This window comes from Pleurodeles waltl, chromosome 2_1 (genome assembly GCF_031143425.1).
Source record: "Pleurodeles waltl isolate 20211129_DDA chromosome 2_1, aPleWal1.hap1.20221129, whole genome shotgun sequence".
NCBI lineage: Eukaryota > Metazoa > Chordata > Amphibia > Caudata > Salamandridae > Pleurodeles > Pleurodeles waltl.
In genome coordinates, this window is record NC_090438.1 from 445,214,517 (window position 1) to 445,231,880 (window position 17,364).

The window sequence follows — 17,364 nt, forward strand, 5'->3', positions numbered from 1 at the left end:
CCACCCAGCATCAAAGTATAAATATGACACACGGGTGCCATTAAGAAATGGCGCTAGATAGCACAAAACATTTGATGCAAAACTGCGTTAGCGCAGTTTTGCGTTAAAAAGTATGAATCTGGTCCTTGGTGTCACCTGCACAACACGTCCTTGGACCGAAGGACCAGGTTATTGATGTCAATAACTCCCCTCAGTCTCTCCCCTTAGCTGTAGTGCAACTTAGTTAGGGTGGAGGTACTGGCCCTAAGCAGGTGGTGGTGTCACCTAGCTTACCTGTAGACTGTCTCTTAGGTAATGACCAAGAGGCCCTAGATTTGGCTGAAGTAGAGTTTATGTCCCAAGTATTTATGCTGGGTATCTCCAAGGAATTGCTCCCTTTAACCTCAGGTGAGATGAAAAATCAAAGAAGAGAAGGAGCCCTGAAAGCCTTAGGATCCTCCTCGCACCACAGGTAAAAAGGGTATCAAAGAATCCCCTACCCACCCTACCACAAAGGATATTATTCCTGTGGTGGGAGATACCCTTCCTAGGGTGGAGCTTGTACCCAAGGAGACAACAGCTACCACAGCTTGACTCTCAGAGGAAAAAGTACCTCTCTGTGGGAAAACTAACAAAGAAAAGCATCCCTGCCCTGTCTTAGCAAATTTGGAGCAACCCTCCAGCCCATCCAAAGAAAATGTAGTGCAGCACTCCTGCACTACCTCTAAAATTATAGGACAGCAACCATGTCCTTATGTATAGCCCTTGGGACAGCAACCCTGTCCTGCTCTACCCTAAGAGGGACAGCAACCCTTTCCTCTCTTAGAGCAATGGGGACAACATTTTTGCCCTGCTCTAGTCTTGCTAAGAGAGCATCCCTGTCTAGCATTACAATCCTTAGGACAGCAACCCTGTCCTGACATAGGATCCCTGGGACAGTCATCCTGCCCACTTTAAAACTTTTTAATAATCTTAAAAATAGAGAGTCTCAGGGTCCACATTTGTACTGTTCTTTAGCTAAAAATCTCCAAACAGGGTGGTTCACCTCCACACAGGGAAGGGACCATGAAGTGGATGATAAAGGAATTAACCACTTTATTGCAGATCTACTCTTCACTTATCACCACTTAGAGAATAAAGTCTCAACTGGCCAAGGTTAGCCTTGTTGTCTTTCGTTTGGGTGGGGGGGTGTAGAAAAGTAGACTCTTTCTACTATGGTTACCCCCACTTTTGGCCTCTTTGTCAATGCATTTGACTATGTCTATTGGGACCCTGCTAATCAGGACCCCAGTAGTTATGCTCTCCCCCTTAAATTATGGTTATTGGATAATGGTAATCCAGTATTCCACCCACAATTGGCATTCTGGTGCGCCTGTATAATTCCCTAGTATATGGTACTTAGGTACTTAGGACATTGGGGTTCTAGTGGATACCTATGGGCTGCAGCATTGATTTTGCCACCCATAGGGAGCCCATCCAAAGGCATCTACTGGACTGCCATTGCAGGTGTGAGAAATGATGCATGCACCCTTTTACTGCCATTTACACTGCACCAGGTCACTTATAAGTCACCCATATTGCAGGCCTTCTAGCCCTGAAGGTTGGGTGCAGAGTATCTGTGTGTGAGGGCCCCCCGCACTAGCAGAGGTACCCCCACGAAGTCCAGGACCATTGTCCCAGACCTCATGAGCGCGGTGACGCCATTTTACGCCTGCGCTGGACATAGGCCACCACCTATTTCCAGCTTCACAATGGTAACTCTGAATATGGCCATGTTTGGTATCAAACATGTTGAAATCATATCCCAAGGCTTTTGCAAGCATTGGTTGTCCTTAGAGGACCCCCAGTACTGCCATTACAGCCTTTTGAGGATTTCCAGGCAGGCCTAGCGCTGCCACCTCTCAGATAGCTTTCTGCCCTCCTGTTGCTCAAGGAGCTCAAGCCCAGGAAGGATAGAACAACGCATTTGTTTTGGGATAGGGGCATTATACCCTCTCCCTTCAGAAATAGGTGTGACAGGCATGGGAGGGCTAGCCTCCCAGATGGTGCCCTTCTTGCATAATACTGTCTACACTGGTTGAGGGACCCCAGTCCCTGTTCTGGCATGAAACTGAACAAAGGAAAGGGGTGTGACCACTCCCCTGTCTATCACCACCCCAGAGTTTGCCTGGGTTTTGTCATCTTGGATTCCAAGTTGGCAGGGCCCTCTGGAAGCATCTGAGTGGCCAGTGACAGCATGTGATGTCAGAGCCCTCCCTCGATAGGTGCTTACCAGGGTAGCTGACCAATCCCCCCTTTCAGGTCTATTTAGGTCTCTCTCATGGGGGTTCATCAGACTGGGATTGCAAGACTCCAGCAGGAATCCTCTGCATCCTTTACTTCACCTTCTTACTGGAGAAACTGCATCTGGACCCTCCAGGAACTCTACAAACTGCAACAAAGAAGCAAAGACGACTTCTGAAACATTGTATCCTCAGCTCCTGCCAGCAACTGCAACTGTTTCCAGGCCGTGCATCCTCTGAGGACTGCCTGTCTTCAGCCTGCACCAGAAGGTTGAAGGAATGTCCCTTTAAGTGAAGGAGTCACTTCCCTGCTTCAGCAGGCACCCATCTGCAGCAACAACGGGTGGCTTGGATCCCCTCTAATGAAGAAGTGCGTGGATCCAGCAACATGGGTGGTGGACTGGAGGGGTCCTGACGGCCCTGACGTCCAACTGTCCAACTTTGGTGGAGGTAAGAGCTTGCCTCCCCACACAAGACAGTACCCCATGCACTATGTTTTCTGCAGTTGCTTCTTGGACTTGTTCCCCTTCTTCCATGGGTCTTCAGGTCCAGCAATCCATTGTTGGTGTCTTGGAGTCTCTTATGGTTCTTGCAAAATCTTATTTCTCGTGTCCTTGTGTGTTCTAGGAAAGTTACTGTGATTTACTCCTGCTTTCCTGGGCTCTGGGGTGGGTTCTCTTACTAACCTTTGGTGTTTTCTAATACTTCCAGCACCACTCTACACACTACACTTGCCTAGGTGGGAAACCGACTTTCCCATTCCACTTTCTTATTATAAGGTTTGTGTTCCCTCAAGCACATTTCTAACTATTGTGATTTTCACTATTTGCAATGTTTTCTAACTGTTTTTACAGCTATTTCTGCATACTAGTGTATATATATATATAGTTTGTGTATTACTTGCCTCCTAAGGGAGAATAGTCTCTAGGGTATTTGTGGCATTTATGTCACCAAAATAAAGTACCTTTATTTTGGTAACACTGAGTATTGTTTTTCATGAGTGTGAGTACTGTGTGACTACATTGGGATTGCATGAGCTTTGCATGTCTCCTAATTAGGCCTTGGCTGCTCATCCATACTACCCATAGAGAGCCAGGCTTCTAGACACTGACTACATTTCACTAATAAGGGATAACTGGACCTGGTGTAAGGTGTAAGTACCTTAGGTACCCACTACAAACCAGGCCAGCCTCCTACAACCAAGATTCTCCACAAAATCCAAGAGAGAAAGGAAAAGCAAGCTGCAGTCAACACCACTCGAACAGGAGCAGAAAAAGTAAAAGCTCAATGAATACGCCAAAACCAACAAGGACGCAAAAAAAAAGCTTAAGAGCAGACAAGCAAAGATTCAGCGATGGTCTTACCAAAGAAGTCCAGGAATCAGCAAGCCATGGACTTTAAAGAACTCTACATATAACAAGGAAGCTCTCCAGCAGATACAGCAAGCCAGAAAGACGTTTTAAAGACAAAGCTGATAAGACAATCATGAGTAATGAAGACCAATAATGTAGATGGGTTGAGCACTTTGAAGAAGTGCTCAACCAGCCCTTGATGCAGTCTTCACCAGCCATACAATCAGCTGACACGGTCTTGCCAATCGACTGCAGCAGGAAGGAAGAAATGTGGCAAGCCATCCAACATCTGAGAAATGGAAAGGCAACAGAAACAAATAACATTTCTGCAGCTGCACTGAATGCTGACATTGAAGCATTAGTAGACATTCTCAACCTAGCTACATTATCTAGATGCAAGAGAAGACCAACAAGGTGGCAGCCACATCAGCACAACTTAACCTCAATATTCACAGGGGAAAAACCAAGCTCCTGAAGGCTAACATGGCCAGCACAACTGCAGTTCATCTTGCAGGCGATGCACTCCTTGGTTGAGGTCCTCACCTTCCTGGGCTGTATAATAGTCAGACAGGGCAGCACAGAAACTGACATCAAGGCAAGAACATGAAAAACAAGGGATGCATTTATTCAGCTAAAACTAAGATCAGGCTTTTAAACATCAATATTAAATCACTTCTTCTTTACTGAGCTGCAACTTGTAGAACAACACTTACCACCACCAACAAAGTCCAATCCATCATCAACAGCTACCTGAGAAAAATCCTCAAGATCCACTGGCCAAACAACATCAACAACAACAACCTTTGGCAGCAGACTGTCCAACTCCCTGTTCATAAAGAAATCATAAAAAGACACTGGGTCTGTATAGGTCACATCCTCTGCAAGCTTGCATCAAACATCACTAGGCAAGTCCTTACCTGAAACCATCAAGGGAAAAACTAAAAGACGAAGGCTTAAAAACACCTGAGGCCTTGAGGCTGACTGCATGGAGATAGATTGTACCTGAAGTTAGATTGTAACAAAAGCCGTGGACAGAAGTGGCTAGAAAGCCCTGGTTGATACCCTGTATCCCAGCAGGGTTAGTAGATGTTAGTAACTAAAGTAAGTTATCTGGATGATATAGATCTATTTAGTTTACCGAGAATGAACACCTGATTTACCTGAAGGATGTGCTTCAGCCCCTGCAGCAGGGGGGCCTGACTATCAATGCAAGCAAATGCCAGATTGAGCAATGTTCAGTGGTGTACTTGGGTCTTTAGGGAGGTGGAGGCCATGTACATCTTCTCCACCCAAGATCCAGATCATCTTGGATTGGGGAGCTCCTAAAACCCAGAGGCCAGGGCCTGTCTTGGCCTTACTGGGTACTATTTAAGATTTGTGAGAGACTATGGGACAAATGTGGCTCTCTAAAGAAAACAGATGTTACAGGACCCAGACCACGCCCACTTATTTGAACTCTAACTTGATGGGAGTCCCCTAAATAGATTAGGAGATAGAATGGAAGGGGAGTGTAGTAAATTGCTAGTCCAACCTTTGGGTTGGGTTACACAGATACACATATCTCCATTTTGGAGATATTTTCTCCATTTTGATTTTTGTGAGAATAGTGCATTCTGAGGTAAAAATATGCCACGTTTCACAGGAAGATAATGTGTCCTCTTTCTGGCCCGGAATGGAGGATAAATGTGGAACAGCAGCTGGATCTCCTCAGAACACTGCTTGGAACAAAAGAAGGACTGCTGTGCTGGACCCTTGGACTGCACCACGGAAGGGTGGCACTCAGAATCACTGCACCTACTGCACTCACATAGCTCCATACACAAAGGAGTTTTCTCACTCAAAGGAAAAAGGAGTGATCTGCCTGATTTGACACAAGGACAACAGAGCTAAAAGAGGTCACCTGCAAAATCAAAGCGAGCGCTACCCCAGCTAACCAGTTGCACTGGATTTTCTGAGACTGCACAGTAACAGACTTAGCCCCTGAGAGGCAATTCAGGGACTCTGAACCCTTGGCCTGAGCTACTGGGCACTTATTTCCCCTGGAAAACTCATAAACAACAAGATTTTAAATTTTGAAAACGTTTTGCAGAAAAGCTCCAGGAGGCAACTGGCTTGTCTTTGACTTTCAAATCATCTGGTTTGTCCCACTGAATGTGCCAGAGTTCCTCTCCATTGATATTGAGGAAAAGGACTTCCAGAAGCTCACCGAAGCATCTTGCTGGAGCAGGCCACTGAGAGAGCGTAGCTTTTATAATATATATAATATATATTAGCATGAAATGTTTATGAATTAATGTGTGATAATGCTGCATAGAAACTATAATAATAATTTTGCTTAAAACGTGCACTTGAAATGTGACGATGGGGAGTGGCTGCCAATGTATACGTAGACTAATAATGATGACTAAAATGTTTATATTGTGTTTAAATAAGTTTATACTAATGATTGCATTATAGAATCTGTGCTGAAATCCTCATAGGCCTTAAGTTAACATGAGCCGAAGCTTAGTTGCTTGGCTCTCATATTAAATGTATTTTTCTATTTTGCAGTGTGCTGACTCATAAAAGGACATGACCCCGTATGTTCTTTTTTCTTCAAACTAGAAGACAAATGTAACCATGTTAGATCCGTTCTCATAGCCTTTTCTTGCTTGCAGAATAAATGTTAAAAAACAAAAAGAAACAGTGTAGATTTACTGACCAAAAGATGTGCAAAGAATTGCAGAAAGATGAAATCATACCGGACGTGCCACCTCTGAAGACGTCAATTATGGAGACCAATCAAAGACTTGTAAAATAATATGGGGTGAAGAGTTAGGTGACCTAATGTATTTTCTGATAAGTTGAAGATAGTGGGGTATAACAAATGTCCAATAAAATTTTGGGGGAATGTACAACTAAAAAGGGATGAAAAACCATGTCACAGGGAGTCAATTAGAATTAGGTAGGGAATGCTATTGATTTTATCCAGAAACTTTGTCACTCTGTTTGGTGACTCGTTGCTTTACTTAAAATCATCGTCGCCCTTAGATTTGTCCATGTTACACTTTACCTCCTTATGAGGGAAGTGCCCTTTTGCCCCGGAGCTGAATTCTGACTGATGGCGAATTGACTGAGGTCCTGAAGATGAAGACTGAACCCGTGCACTGACCTAAACTTTGGAGGGTAATTATGACAATGCAATTGTGATTTGTCTGTTTGCTTTTCCTTTCTAGGTACCAACTGCTTACTTTTGACAGAGACCCTAGTTAGATGTTTTCCAAATTAGTGTTCTAAATTGTTTTGCATGAAGCCCAACATGCTAATGCTAATCAGTGGTTAGGACAGGTGTTCACCAAAACTGACACAAATAGACAAACAACCAAATCTGTGCTTTGTTGAACTGACGCGTTATTGACACTCTGCTAAATTGATCTATGTTCACGCCTTGTTATGTTCTGATGTTTGTTATTCTCGCTTTAATGAAATCTTACCAAAGTTGCCATATCGTGACTATGCTATTATGTTTCTTGGTGTTGAGATTAACGCATCTGCTTTTAGATTGTAATCAATAGGGAATAAAACGTATAAAATTGTATTAAACTGGTGTGGTTATTCATGGCTGAAAGGTCATGGTAGTGTCTTGAATTGGTTAATGACTTTGACTAAAGCGAAATGTATTGTCGTGATAAATATTGAGAACATTATTGACGTATTGATTGACATATTGATTAGCTATCTAAGGTGTCTCTCAACTCGGTCAAAAGATTCATTGGCCTAAAAACGAGTCCTGATGTGTAATAAATTATCATAAAGGGACGCGTTAACAGTTCTGGTAGCACAGGATGGTTTGGCCCTTTGGGGCCCTAGGACGGAGAATTATTGTTTAGACTGTTTTTCTGAAATAATGCAAATTGGAGGTATGATGTATTTCTAAATTCACCATGACTTTCCTGGGATCTCAGAGCCTGCCTAAGTGAGTTGGGGAATGTTTCGGCATCATAGCATGTGTGGTGTAGGATTTGCGCTTGCTCAGCTTATGCATTTCGCAGGTGAATTGTGAAGTTTGTGTGTATCTAGGCCAGGTAAATGTTGTTTTAGTAGGAGTGGGCGTACTCTGCAGTATGAGAGTAGGGAAGTCGGCATACTTCATATGAGTGTGGCGCTTTGTGCTCAAAATTATCCACGTGGTTGGTTGTTCATGTATGGACCCGTCGTGGTCTAAAGACTCCGGAGTATATTGACAAGTGTAGGAGACACTTGGGTTTATGTTGTAATTTGTGCGGTTTAAGTAGGTCAATCGGGCGTGGTTGACAAGTCGAAATTGAGTCAAATTGTATGTGTGAAACCTTCGATGGACATTTGGCAAGTTCTAAAGTGCACTAGAACGAACCATTGACAAGTCGAGAGTAGGATTTGCGGGTCGAATTCTGGTTGCGGGTGCGGGAACTGAGAAGGAGAGAGTAGCGGCCGAGGCTTCAAGTGAAATCTCTGTAAAGTTCTGAAGCGAATGTGTACCCTTCCTGTAGTAAACCGGCAAATTTGTGCTGTTGTTGTTAAGGTGCTCGCAGTAATTTTTGCATTAGTTTGGTGTGAATTTAGTGAGGCGCAGACGAGCCGCAAGACTTTGTCAGCTGCAGTGTGTAAGTGTGACGTCAGTAGTGCCGCGCTGAGATGTTCAGTTGTCGAAAGGGGTCGCGCACGGATTGGCTGCTGTCCGTGAGAGGCAATAGCTTGAGAAAGGTAGGTGAAGAGTGTCCTGGGAATTAAAGTCACTTCTTGATTAAATGCAAACAAAAGAAAAGACGCAAAGAAGAATTTTGTCAAAGCTTTTAAGAGTGCTCTGAAAGGAGACACATACATTATGGCGAGTGAAGGGGAGCCTACACCGCCTGAGGGTACTCCAGCTTACATAGTCATGGAGGAAAAAGGTGTCGCGCCTTGTTTATGGATGAAACAGTGGCGCAAATTGACAGAAAAAGAGGGATGTTTGGCGTTCCCAGAACACGGGACTTTCAATACGAGAGTTCTAGAGAATTTAAGGTGGATGTTAAGTGTACAGAAACCACCTCCTAGGCCAGCTCAGTATGAGGCTTTAGCAATTTGGGATTTAATGGCTCTTAAACAGAGACAAGAAAAGTTCCAGAGAAGATTGAAAAGGGCAGAAAAGACTTTAGCGGAAGCTAGGTGGGACAATGAGAGCAAAATGTGGAGACGGGGAATAGTTGATGGATTAAAATTGTTCCCAGCAATAACACAGGGAGGTGAGGCACAGGGGAAGAAAGCCACATGTAAAACAGACAAAGACTCTAGTAAGCCTAAAGAAACTAAAAGATCTTGGGAAGAAGAAGATGATTCAGTTAACAAAGAATTTTTAAATCAGCTATTAGCTGATCGCCCGCCACCTTATGCGGTAAGCGACAATGTCCCGAGCACTAGTGCAGATCCTGGTAACCAGACGCAGGAGAAGGGAGTTACTGATACAGTACAGACTAGTGATACGGGTTCGATACAGAATGGTGTCAGTGTACCCACTGCGCCAGACATGCAGATACAGTTGCAACCTCCACCGCAGATACAGAGAATCTATCCAGACGTCCCAGTACCAGAGACTACTACAAATCTGATAGTGCCACCAGACCCGATGTATACAAAATAGAGGTTAGTGCAGATTGAGCCAACTCCACAATTGCTGCCACAGCCACAACTGATACCGGGATATAACCCAGCAGAAGGACCTCCATTAATACCTGCCCCGGCTTCACTGGATCAGACTTTTGGAGTCGCTGCTCCACCAGGCTTGGGACCAGGTCAGACACCAGCTGCCATATCATTGCCAATTACTGTTGGTCCGCTGGTGCCATTATATGCACAAGGTAAGCCTGGTATGTGTGATCAGGGAGTAATGACCCAAGATGTAATAAGAGGAGGGTCCATAGGAACTCCCCAGTTAATGGCCCCGGGAAAGCAAGTGATTGAAAAACCGAGGTCTTTGTTAGACCTTAGCCCAATTGAAACACCATTGGAGGCAATGAGGCAGGCAGGGCTAGAAGTACTAACCCCACAGACAATAAGTACGAATGCTTCACAGTCGCCAATGATGCATGCAGGAAATATTTCACTGCAAGGTTTTACGGTACAACAGCTGAATGAGTGGTTAGAAAAGACCTATGCTACGCAAAAGACTACAGTAACTGCAGTGGAACTGGAAAGGTTAGGGAAAGATGAGTACCTGAACTTTGTGAGACTGGGAGTGGAAGCTGCTGAATTAGTGGAAGGAACAATGGGGGTAAACAGATTAGAGTCATACACCGAAGCAGAATTGAGATATCTGTGCCCTAAGATCACTGAAGAAGTAGGTAAGGCACATCAGAAATTAGCGAACCTGGCAGACAAATACAATATTGATATTGAGAATACTAAACATTTGAAAATAAGTTACAGGTTAGATTTTGATTCAAAAGACTTCTAGCATCTGAGATCTGCCGGAATGAAAGCGTATTTAAAGGAAATACTGCAAAGTGCGCAAATCTGGGGAGTGTTAGAAAAGAGGGAAGGCAGATGGGCAAAGAAAAGCGACAAGGAGAAAGGTGACAGTCCCGGATCGAGTAAAGCAAAAACTACACCAGATACGGAATCAGTAAAGATGCTACCAATGAGAGAAACAGCTGGTGGGGTTCTAATTCATGTACCGTGGTCCAGGGGAGACATCTTATCTTTCACAAATGATTATCCCAGGTTGAGGGAGAAACCGATCGAGTGGTACCAACAAACAGATAGGTTTGTGAAACTTGCAAAGTGTCTCTGGGAAGATTTGAATACCTTGTTTGAGATCATTGTTCCGCCCGACTTATGGCTTGAGTGCAAGGGAGGGGTAGACTGGCCGACACAGGAGCCAGCAAGGGATAAGGTGACCGGAGCACCCTCTGAGGAGGTGATGAAGTACTATCATAAAGTGATTGAGTTTTTGAAGCAGAAGGTGTCACTGAAAGTGACTGATTGGCAGAAAATCGACCGGACCTCACAGGAGGTTAAAGAATCGATACATGCTTTCTATGAGAGATTGTTGAAGGCATTCAAACATTACAGTGGTACTGAGACCATTGAGCCGAAAGACATGAACCATATTGTGTTCAGATTTATTGAAGGACTGAGACCAGAGGTTAGCCAGATGATTAAGAATCATTTGATCTGTTGGCAAGCGAAGCCGATTGATGAGGTGTTGCAGTATGCGAAATACTGTAGTGATGAGATCGAGCTAAAGCAGAGAAAACTAAAGGAGAAAGTGATGGTGATGCAAATAAGTGCTGCGCAGGCAGGAATGCAGGGAAACGGAATGCAGCAGATACTAAAGCAGCAACCGCAAGGAAATGGTGTGATTCTCGCGCAACCGGGAGGCCGAGGTAGAGGTTTTGTGAATCGCGGTCCAGACTTGAATACTGTTGTAGTTCAAAATGATGTACAAGGGATGAAAAAGATGTCACCATGTCACACGTGCGGGGGCGTGGGGCATTGGAAGTGGGAATGCCCAAATGTGGTGCAGGATGGTGTCGTTCAACAAAGCACTAATGTCGGTACATTGCAAAACATGAGAGGTCCAAAATTGAGAAATCAAAACCCGAACTTTCAAAATAACATGGTTCAAATGCAAGGGTTACAGCCCATGCAGCAATTGCAAATGCCGCGTGTCCAGCCAGCGCAAATGCAGCAAGTACAACAGCAGGTTCCCATGGTACCTAGACAGCAAATGCAACTACCAATGGCTCCAATGGGACAGCAACAGGTGATGCTTCCTCAGCAGGTCACAGGTCAAGCGATGAGCCAAAATAATACAGTACAGCAATTCCCATTGCGTGGTGAAGATGGAATGAATGAGGAATGGTCGGATGACAGTTCAGACAGTGAAGAGTGCAGCCTTGCAGCGTCCCTAGAGGTAGATCAGAGGGGACCCTATGTAGAGGGAAAGGTAAGGGGTCACAAGGTTTCATTCTTGGTAGATACTGGAGCTACACACTCCACAGTCAGGAATGCAGAGGTTCCGAAATTGCCACTTTCAGGACGAACCATAAGAGTGGTCAGAGTAGCAAACCAGTACTTGACAAATCCGATTACAGATCCAGTGCAAGTTGAGATCGGCAACTTCCAGGGACTGCATAAGTTTGTAGTCTGCGATTCAAGCCCGGTATCCCTACTGGGAAGAGACTTACTGTGCAAGACGAAATGCTCAATTACATGTTCCAATGATGGAATTGAGGTACAGACAAACAGTGATAATGAAGGGGATGATGGTCAGTTCTCAGAGTCGGAAGCAGAAACCGCAAATGAAGATTACTCTTTGATAACATTATTCCCGATGCTTACAGTGACTGACTTACCGGCTGAATTGCAGGGAACAGTGACAGAGAAAGTGTGGGATTTGACAGGAAAAGAAGTGGGACTGATAAAAGGAGTGGAACCAGTTAAAGAACAAGTAAAGCCAACCGCAGTGTTTCCCCAGGTACCGCAGTACCATATGGCACAAGATGTCCTTATTCAGGTGTCGCAAATAATTGCAGACTTTGTAAAACAGGGAGTCCTGAAGGAGGTATTCAGCAGCCCATGTAATTCACCGATAATGGGTTTGAAAAAGCCTTGTGGGAAAGTTAGAATTGTGCAGGACTTGAGAAAAATAAACAAGATTGTGGTGAAGTGTTGCCCTATAGTGCCAAATCCGGCAGTGATCATGTTTCAGGTTCTGTGCGATGCTGAATGGTTCACCGTTGTAGATTTGTCACAAGCCTGCTTTTCGGTGCCTCTTCATGAGGACAGACAGTTTTTATTCAGTTTCAAATTTCTGGACAAGGTGTACAGTTGGTGCTGAATTCCTCAAGGGTTTTCTGAGTCACCGTCCATCTTCAATCAGATATTGAAAAAGGATTTAGAATCTTTAGTACTGCCTTTCAATTCGACCCTAGTACAGTACATTGACGACTTACTGATTGCGTCCAGGACAAAAGATGACTGTAAATATGACACAATTGCCTTATTGAATCATTTGGGAAAGAATGGACATAAAGTGTTGCCAAAGAAACTGCAATACTGTCATAAAGACGTGAAATACTTAGGACACTTGATTGAGAGAGGGACCAGGAGAATATCGAAGGAAAGGGTGACAGCCATTTTGCAAATGAACCCCCCGACAACAAAGAGAGATGTCAGGATGTTTTTGGGAATGCTGGGCTACTGTCGTCAATGGATACCCAACTTCTCAATTATCTCAAAACCATTGATAAAGCTGACAGGCAAAGAGATTAAGGATGAACCGTACACCATAACCTTATCAAAAGAGGAGCTTGAGTCATTCATGGAATTGAGAGAGTGCATGTGCAGGGCACCAGCTTTGGGTATGCCTGATTACACGAAACCTTTTCTACTGTTTTGTCATGAACGTGATGCTTGTTCTTTGTCAGTCTTAACACAGGTCCATGGAGGTGCAAATCGCCCTGTAGCATATTTTTCAGCTACCTTGGACTCCGTTGCAGCAGCCTTACCGGGTTGTTTGCGTGCAGTTGCAGCAGTTGGTCAAAGCCTCACACAGTGTGAAGGTATAGTAATGGGACATCCCTTGACAGTAATGGTTCCACATTCAGTTGAAATTATGTTGACTCAAACAAAAACCTAGCACATGACAAATGCCCGACTTACCAGATATGAGACAATTATTTTGGGGTCGCCTAATGTTTCACTGTAGCGATGTACTGTATTAAACCCGGCAACTCTACTTCCTGTTGAGAGTACCGAGACTAATAATGAAGAGGAAGTGCAGCATGACAGTCTTGAGGTAACAGAACTATGTACCAAGCCCCGATCTGATATTAAAGATACACAGTTAAAAGAAAATGACTCCATTATGTTTGTTGATGGATCCTGTTTGTGAGACTCAGTCGGAATGCTGAGAGCTGGTTACGCTGTGTGTACCATAGCTGGTATCATTGAAGCTTCCTGCTCGAGAGAGTGTATTCCACACAAGTGGCAGAATTAATTGCCCTTACTAAGGCATGCCACTCAGCTGAAAATCTGAGAGTCACTATCTATACCGACAGCAGATACGGATTTGGAATTGTACATGATTTTGGCCAATTGTGGTCACAGAGAGGTTTCATGACCTCTTCTGGTTCTCCTGTGAAAAATGGTGAACAAATTAAGGATTTGTTACATGCAATTCAGTTACCTCTTGAAATTGCCGTGGTGAAATGCAATGCTCATGTTAAGTCACAAGACTTTGAACAGAAGCTGCATTGTAGCTACCGTCCTGAAACATCAGGACTAGTAGAACAAATGAATGGTACCTTGAAGTCGAGAATGGCAAAGATGTGCGCAGCTACCAATATGAAATGGCCAGATGAATTGCCCTTAGTGCTGATGTCGATGAGGAACACCCCTGATAAGAAGACAGGACTATCACCCCACAAGATCCTTATGGGTAGAGATATGTGGCTGCCAGCAGAACCTGCAAATGCTCTTGTGAATATCACAGATGATATGATGTTGGACTACTGCAAGGGTTTGGCTGATGTGGTTTGCTCTTTTTCTCACCAGGTGGAAGCTAACACATTGCCACAGATCAGTGATCCAGGTCACACCCTGCAAGCCGGTGACTGGGTGGTTGTCAAGAAGCACGTGAGAAAGTCGTGTTTGGAGCCGCGCTGGAAGGGGCCATATCAAGTAATACTGACAACAACCACTGCTGTGAAATGTGCAGGCGTTCCAAACTGGATACATGCCAGTCACACAAAGAAAGTAAAATGTCCAACTGAGGATGAACTTGAAGTTTCTGACTCAACAGTTCCAGAGAGGGAAGTCTCAGGGCCTGAAAATAGCCAAGCGGGAACTGGGACTGCAGGAGAGCCCACTGAGAAGAGCCTAGTCCCTCAAACAGTGAATGAGTTCGAGAAAGGTGACAATGTGCCTATCTCAGTAGAGGCAGCAGGAGAACTAAATAAAGGAGAGGTTCTCCCAGAAGTAGACAGATACGGGTTAGAGCTTGAATCTGTTACAGACCCAGAAGAAAAAGGGGAAATAGTAGAGAGAGACCAAAGCACCCCGGCATCCCCTGAGCCAGCTGCAGGTCCATCAAGAGAAAACACCACAGCACAAGAGGAGGGTGCTGTTCAGCGTCCTGAAAGGATAAGCAGGAAAAAGACGCATAATGGAGATAACTGGCCAGAGAAGCAGACTGCAAAAGAAAGGGTCGTACCAGGTGAGACGATAACAGAAGAAACTGATACATCCCGAATAGAGGACCTAAGTGAAGGAGAATTGCAAGGCGAATGCAGATTGAAAAGGAAAATAACCGCAAATAGAAGGTACGCAGGTCCTGAATGGGCATATGCAACAACATCTGAATGGCAACAAGAATTCTTAGCGTTCTGTTTTGATCGAGAAGTACCAGGCCAATACTACGGTACCTGAAAATCAATTAAAAGAAAGAGACTTTGTTAAAAACCAAAATTTTGAAGTTGAAAACTGAGAAGCTAAGAAAGAGACTTATAAATTACCGGATGTGACACTGATAACCTGAATTGACTTTGAAAACCCGATTATGACGAGCTACTAACCTGATTTGACAAAAGGGTCCTGGAGTGAGTGAAACGCTGTAAATACACGCAGAGAGAAAGAGACTTTTGCATCAAGAAAAAAACAAAAAGAGAGAAAGTTTTATATCATCCTCAAGTTGATTATTGTATCTGCTTCTTTACAGACATGGCTTATAATAGAGGTAGTAACAAAATGGGTAAGGTGTGTGGTTGGTTAAGTCTTATATTAGGTATTGTGTGTGCAATAATAATTGTAGGAGTGATTGTGGGAATGCCGTGGTTGGATAAGAAAGCGACTACAACACTAACACCGTGGGAAAAGTTTGAGCAGGATGCAAGACATTTGCATGAGGAAACTAACTCAAAAGGGGATCTTTCTACTAATGTCTTCTATCGCTTGCTGAATGAGTATGTTGAGACCATGGATGCGAAAAATTGTTATGTGTGCACAAAGATTCCTTCATCAGTGCAAGAAAGGGTCACCTATCATAGCTTGCCACTAACTTACGGGATAAGTTGTAGTTTGTTACTAACAAGATTCTATAATCAAGAGCATGTACAATACTTTTATTCAAATTTGGATGTAGTGTTTTCTTTTGTGCCTGTGATTGAATTTCTGAACAAGTTAGCTAAAGAGCATAGTATAAAATTAGTTAGAGGTTTCTTTGAACCGACGCTTACCTTTGGGACAGCTTATGCACACCGCAATAATCTGACTTGCTTATTGACACCTGTAGAGAAAAGTTTTTTAGACCACACTGATGACAGATGCAAAGCATTGAAAGAGAGATTAGAAAAATGGCTAGAGAAACGCACATATGCAAATGATTATGCTTACACGGCAATAAAGACGCAAAGCAAACTAGCTATAGATGCATTACATGTACGAAGGCTTTGTATATATAAGCTGAAATCTGAACATGACAATTTATTTGTGGGAACGAGTGAATGCAGGCATGTGTTTTTGTTTCAGAGTAAAAGGACATTCATGTTAAATGGACAGGACCCAGCGATCCCTGGGATCTATTATATTTGTGGACTTAATGCTTATTACCGTCTCCCTAAGGGATGGTATGGGACATGTTATTTGGGAATAGTTTTCCCAAAGATTTACCAGATTGATGACTTAAAACAAATACCTAAAATGTCTGAATTACAACATACTAGACAAAAATGAGAGACAGCGGCTGCTGTCATTGGTGACATATTTGGAGCCATAATTCCTTTGGTAGGGGTTATTTTAAACTCCATAAAGATTCAAAAGTTGTCTACTATTGTGGATAACATGCTGACTAATTTTACAGGGGCTATACTCCTGATGGATACTGAACTTGCTGCGGAAAGAGCTATGACTCTTCAAAATGGGCTCGCTTTAGACATTCTTTTAGCAAAGAGCGGCGGAGTCTGCAAAATGCTCAACGAGCGTCATTGTTGCTCATATATACCAGACAATAGTAAAAAGATAAGAGGAATGCTTACTAACCTAACTAAAGATAGTACAGACTTGAAGGATTTGAAGGAACCTGGAGTGTGGGAGAAATTAGGAAAAGGAATTGCCAGAGTAGGGAGCTGGTTTAGCAATATTTGGAATAGGGTACTTGCAAAAATATTAGGGGGTCTATTAATTGTTCTGGCCTGTCTATTAGGTTTAAGGGGAGCATGCAAAATCAATGACAAAATTAAAAGAAATTGGACAAAGAGGAGTGAAAAGAATGAAGAAAATGAAAGGGAGAAAATGTTTAATGAAATTTGGGAGAGTTCACACAAGGGACAATATGTTGAAATGCGCATTATGCGTAAAGTGAAAAATTAAAGTGAAAGGTCAAAGGGAAAGGTTTGTGTGATGACGAACGTCATCAGAGGAGGGACTGAGAGAGCGTAGCTTATATAATATATATTAACATGAAATGTTTATGAACCGATGTGTGATAATGCTGCATAGAAACTATAATAATAATTTTGCTTAAAACTTGCACTTGAAATGTGACCACGGGGAGTGGCCGCCAATGTATACGTAGACTAATAATGATTACTAAAATGTTTATATTGTGTTTAAATAAGTTTATACTAATGATTGCGTTATTGAATCTGTGCTGAAATCCTCATAGGCCTTAAGTTAGCATGAGCCGAAGCTTAGTTGCTTGGCTCTCATGTTAAATGTATTTTTCTATTTTGCAGTGTGCTGACTCATAAAAG